Genomic DNA, 6,202 nt, shown 5'->3' with positions numbered 1-6,202 from the left:
TCCAATGCTCGATATAATAGGTCGACCAGGAGGGTCGACCAGAGACTTATGGATCTTTGGGAGATGGTGAAAAATGGGGATAACTGGGTTGGTAGTATAGAGAAAACTTCTCTCTTTCTCATTAAGAACCTGCAGGGTGACACCAAAATCCAAGACATTATTGAGTTGATGCAAAAATATATCTGTTGGATCCATCTTCAATGGCATATAAGAAACCTTATCAGTCAGTTGCTTCATAGCCTCATTTTTATACATTGTATTGCTCTGGACCACAATTGCTCCCCCCTTATCAGCATCTTTAATGATAAGATCTTTATTTTTTATAAGACCAAGTAGGCTATTACGCTCTTCCTTTGTCAAATTGTTATTGAATTTTTGGGGGGAGGAATTGTGGTCAAGATCTAATTGAAGCAAGTCGTGTTCAACAAGCTTCTCAAAAGTGGTTATGTGTGGACCTTTTTAGTGCAGGGGATAGAAGATTGATTTTTTCTTTAGACCTAACTCTCTGGAACCCACTAAAAAGGATGATGCATAATCTACATCTTCATTAACATCTTGTTCGTCTAGGAGACTGTTCATGCCCTGTAAAGTACAAAGTTCGCGAAAAGTGGTTAATTCAAAAGTGTCAAGTAAAGCATTCTCACCTGTTGTAATGGAAATTGACAGGTCAGGAGAAACCTGGTCAGTCCTACCCACATCAACAAGTGAAATGTCAGTTATTTCATTAGTGACGCTGAGATCATCTTTAGAAAAAAAACTTCTTTAAAATCAACTTCATAATGAAACATTGCACATCTATAATTGTGTCAAATAATCTAAAGTTCTCATAAGGTGCAAAGTTAAGACCCTTATTTAATAATGAAAGTTCCATAGTTGAAAGCATTGTCCCAGAAATATTGATAACATTGTTTGAGGAATTATCTACCTCTCTACGGAAACTATAGAATGACTCAACGCTCTACCTAATATGTACAAATATTCATTACTAAGGTGCAATGGGAGGAGTGTGTGTGTGTGTCTCTGTGTGTCTGTGTGTGTGTGTGTGTGTCTGTGTCTGTGTGTGTGTGTGTGTGTGTGTGTGTGTGTGTGTGTGTGTGTGTGTGTGTGTGTGTGTGTGTGTGTGTGTGTGTGTGTGTGTGACAACAGGTGTTTACACATCGTCCACACCAGATCCCAAGTACCTGCACTCAGAGTATAATACGTTTAGTAGACTATAATAGTCGGGGTAATCAATTGTCCTATTTATAGGAGTTTAATTAATACTCCCTTTCAAATGACACACTAGAGTGGGTATTTATTGTCAAAGATGCAAAAATAATAACATTTTATTCATATTAACCAACAGTGTTTGTCAGGAAGCATACTCGTAAGTCAGTAGAGCTCCAGAAGTAAAAACCGAAACAGTTACATATAGTAATTATCAAAGTATCAGGTGCATATATAAATTGTAACACTCAGTAAAGAGGAAAGCATATGAATTCGCCAAGTTAGATACTTAGTATAGTAGTAACAATTGATTTTGTAGTTAGTGTTTAAATGATAGTTCTGTGTATTTGTGCATCTATAAGGTTATGTGTCTCGGTCTGAGTGAGAGCTGCCTTGTTTCTCATTTTGGGGGGAAAGTCTTTGGTGACCACATTTGTCCAGGAAGTCTGAAGGCACTTGGGTGGTGCTGAACTTCTAGCAGGTTAACTATTTATTAGATGAGGTTGGAATTGAGCTCCACACTTGTAGCATATTATCTCATACTGCTGGGCTCTATTCTTTAAGCTCTGAAATTGGCAGTGCAATGTTAAAGATTAATAACCAACTGTGGTGCATTTAAGTTAACAATGGTTAAAGAGATGTATTAATTTTTAATTAAGTAATGAACATATAAACTGCTTGACTCGCCTTGGCCTCAAATTCTTGGAGAGGGAGGGGAGGGCCAAAAAAATTAATTGTGAAAGATCAAAGTCAGAGATGTTGGCAGAAAATGTATTATATCCTAAATCTATTGAAATTATATTGCATGACATGACCAGTGATAGTCATTTGCAACTTCCATTTTCCATCGCAACTGACGCCTCAAATAAAGGCAATAGGAAGTTTTTCCCAATTGCTGTAAGATATTTTCATATCAAAAAGGGAATTCAAAACAAAGTTATTGACTTCTATGAAGACTCCCAAGAGACATCTGCGGCTATTGCCGATAAAATACAAAATGGTCTCTCAAAATGTAATCTTAAAATTGAAAATACAGGTTCTTACACAGCTGACAATGCATCGGTAAATTATGGCAAGAATAACTCTGTTTTCCAGAAACTTTTGTTATTGAATGGAAATATGTTTTAAACTAATTGCCATATAATACACAATGCTTCAAGAAATGCATGTACATTTTTGTCTTATGACGTTGAAAATTTAGTGACAAACGTTTTCGCAGAATTTTCCAACAGTGTGAAAAGAACAGACGAATTAAAGCAATGCTTTGATTTTCTTAATATGGAATAGGAAAAAGTTTTGAGGCATACTCCAACACGATGGCTTTCATTATTTAAAGCTGTTGAACGTTTCTTGTTGTGTTGGCCAGCAGTAAAAACCTATTTCAGTCAGCAAGGTGAAGATAACTGTAATAAATTAGTTTGGGATTTTATTAAAGACCAACAGGATGAACTTCAGAATGATATACATACACATTTATCATTCCCAGAACTTTACATATATTTTGTACACCATTTTATGCATTTAATGACACAAACGCTGTTATTACTTGAATATAGCACGATAACGTACTGAAGTACACAAAATAATGAGATCCTTAAGAAACAAATTGCAAACCAGAATCAACGACAAATATTTTGGCAGTAATGTTAATCAGTCCCTTTAACTTCAGAAAGAAAGAGATACACAAATGTTTGTGAAAGAGGCATTGCAAGTTTATAATAAAGCAATTGACTATTTGACGAAATGGTACGATTTCGAAAATAGTCCATTTCAGGTGTTTACAATTTTAAATTTAAAGGAAGAAAATTTCTCTTTTGACGATGTTCTTAAAATAGTACATTGTGCTAAAATTACATTGAATGAAGATCTCTTATTTGATGAGGTGCACAAATTAAAAAAATCTATTACCCAAAATAAAAACTAGTGCATCCACTTTCTCCTGTAGATCAAAAATGGGTACAAATATTTGCTAGTGCAGAAAAATTTACAGAATTACCCAAAGTTGCTGCTATATTAGCTATGCCGGTAAGCAATGCTTTTATCTTTTCCTTAATGGGCAACATTTGGACAGATGAAAGGAATAGAATATTAGTACATTTAGTGAAAGCAGAGATTTGCACAAAAGTTCATTATAAAACAGGACCTGTCCAGAGTTTCTTACATATGTAGGTGAACCAGAACAAACTGATTTACTGAAAAGTGTGATGGGGAATTCAAAATATAGTTTCAAATTTAAAGGCAATATTTAAAAGTACAATGGATGGGGGTAAGCAACCTTGCTCAACCAAATGTCAGTTTTGTCTGAAGAGTTCGTAATTTTTGTCAACTATACTGATAAAAGTATATGATCGTATCTGATTTGTGTTTATATTTTATTGATATAAAATATTGGTGCGTACAAAAGTTTATAACAGAGCAGAGAGAAAGAACCTAGTAAGGGCACTCTAAACACATAGGTGGTATGGTGAACACTTTAAAACATACACTTTATTAAAAAAAATTAAAATAATGGGTGATAAAATAAGAATTAAACGTTTAGATCCTTCATATGAACACTGAATGTGGTGTTCTGGATCAATGAATGCTGACTGCAAATATCCTCTATTAATGTATGTTGCCGTTTGGACCAGTGAGTATGGCGAGTCTGCACTTACCTAGGGAGCACCGACACATTTACATTTAGACAGTTGCAGGGGTTCCCTCTTTTGTTATCTAGCGTACAAAAGTTTGCAATTCTTTTTATTTTTGTTATATTAAGATCTGATTTGTGATCCCTTTCTATGCAATATACAACATTTGATGTCAGAAAGGTCTCCAGTGGATGCCGGGAGGTTGCCAGAGTATACCGGAAGACGCTGCTCAAGGTAAGTGCCCCCCAAAAAATTTCTCCGGGTTGCCCATCAGTTGGAGGTGGCAACACTGCTGCCAAAAGTAATGGAGAAGGGGGCAGTAGGGCCATGCTTGGGAGGAAGTATGAGGAGCTCCGTCTTTGACATATTAAGTTTGAGTCAGTGGAGGGCCATCCAAGATGATATAGCGGAGAGACATTCAGGGACTTTGGTCTGTACAGCAGGTGTAAAATCAGGCAGGGGTTAAAAGGAAAATGTTTTTGTCTTCAGCATAAAGGGTGAAATATGAACCCGAGATGTGATAAGGTCACCTAGAGACAGCTGCATTCAATCTGAACATCTGTGTCGCCTCAAAAGCAGACAGCCTTTGGCACAGTCGAGGGGCAGCTAAAGGAGCCTGAAGCAGCAATAGCGCTGTGAAACGCGTAGTGTACAAGTTGCAGACAGAGGGAGAGAGGATCTAAGAGGATCAGCAGTGCAGTTCTATCCTCTCACACAGACACACACGCAGGCAAGGAGACACAGGTCATCAGACTCTGCCTCAGACAGGAAACGGCAGAAGTGGAGGGAAGCCAGCACTGGAGGTTGAGGGACCCCAATAAAGCACAGAGGGACACCGCACGAGGAGGCCACTACCAGGCAGGACTTCCATCACTACAAGTGGAGGCTTGAAATTCCTTAAACCCACCAGTCTGTGGAGGACCAGGGAGCTTCACTGCTGACTGAACTATCCATGCAGATAAGCATTTTTTAGACACTCTCTCTGAGTGCATTTACCATTGCTTTTTAATCTAGTTAAGTGTTTTTATTTGTTATTAAAGTTTGGCTATTTTCTGATGCTGCTGTTCTATGTGCTTCTCTCACAATATACAGGTACTTTTTTGAGGATACTCAGTGGCCCCTCCCTCAAGAAGCAGCAAGCAGACAGCAAGAGTCACTGTACTTTCTCACTTTCGGACTGCATCTTGATATATAATTAAGTCTTTACATATAAAAGGAAGAGCTATCAAAATGTTGTGGTCTAAACCAGGGGTGCGCAAAGTGGGGGGTGGAAAAATTTCCAGGGGGGGGCACAGCGGCTACAGAGGTCCCGCGTCCTCCCCCAAGGCATTAAAATTAAATGCCCGGGGGACCGCGCAAGGCCTCTGCAGCTTCTCCTACCTTATCTTCGGCGACACGTCGCCATGGTAACTGGCATCAAATGGCGCCATGGCAACATGACATCACATGACCCCGCAATGTCATTTGACTCTGGAGCCGAGGGGGGGGGGTCGCGAGCCAGGAGGTAAGCAGGCAGGAGGATACATGGTCTTTTCCTCCTTCTCTCCATACAAGATTACAAGATGGGTGTGAAAGGAAAACTGTAGCCTCATCCTAAAGGTAAAAAAGCTTCATAAAGGAGGAAAAGATACCATTTAGTGCCTGCATTCAGGCACTTACATGTAAGTGCATATCTCACCACTGCTGTTATATGAGCTTTGTTTCTGAACTTGCTTCACTATTGTGTTTTTTTCTTTTTTCTTATTTTTTGAGATGCGCTGATTTTTCCAGGACACCATATAATTAAGTCTAGAATCCCTGGAGCGCATTGCAAATTTACTTTTATATTTCATATATTCTTCCCTCAAATCCTGATTTCAAGGCAATCTTCCACTGCGCCTCAACAAGAAAGTTTTTGCCAGTGCTCACGTGTGGATGTGAAGCTTGGACCCTAAATGCAAAGATGATTCAGATGCTTCAAATAATGCAAAGCAGTATTGAGAGATGTAAGCTGGGTATTACCCGAAGAGGCAGGAAAAATAATGAATAGGTTCAAAACCAAAAAAAAAGTCTGTGACATCACAAGGATGAACAAATTAAAATGGCAGTGCTCCAGACATATCGCAAGAAGAAACTACCATCGTTGAACAAAGATAGTACTCAACTCGATTCCAAGAGAGATTAGAAGACAAACATGGCAACCAAAAGAAAGATGGGAGGATCAAATCAAAATTTGTTGGAGAAGCTTGTAACTGCAGTACCTTGAAGATCCTTCGGGAGGACTTTATTCAGCAGTGGTTCAACAAGGGCTGAAGATGGTGATGATGATGATATATCATATATACATACACAGAGTAGTTGGATTGCACTTTTAAGAAGTATTTATG

The sequence above is a fragment of the Ascaphus truei genome, chromosome 5, assembly GCF_040206685.1.
Source record: "Ascaphus truei isolate aAscTru1 chromosome 5, aAscTru1.hap1, whole genome shotgun sequence".
In the NCBI taxonomy this organism is placed as follows: Eukaryota; Metazoa; Chordata; class Amphibia; order Anura; family Ascaphidae; genus Ascaphus; species Ascaphus truei.
The sequence above is the reverse complement of the archived record's forward strand: the minus strand, read 5'-3'. Positions refer to the sequence as shown.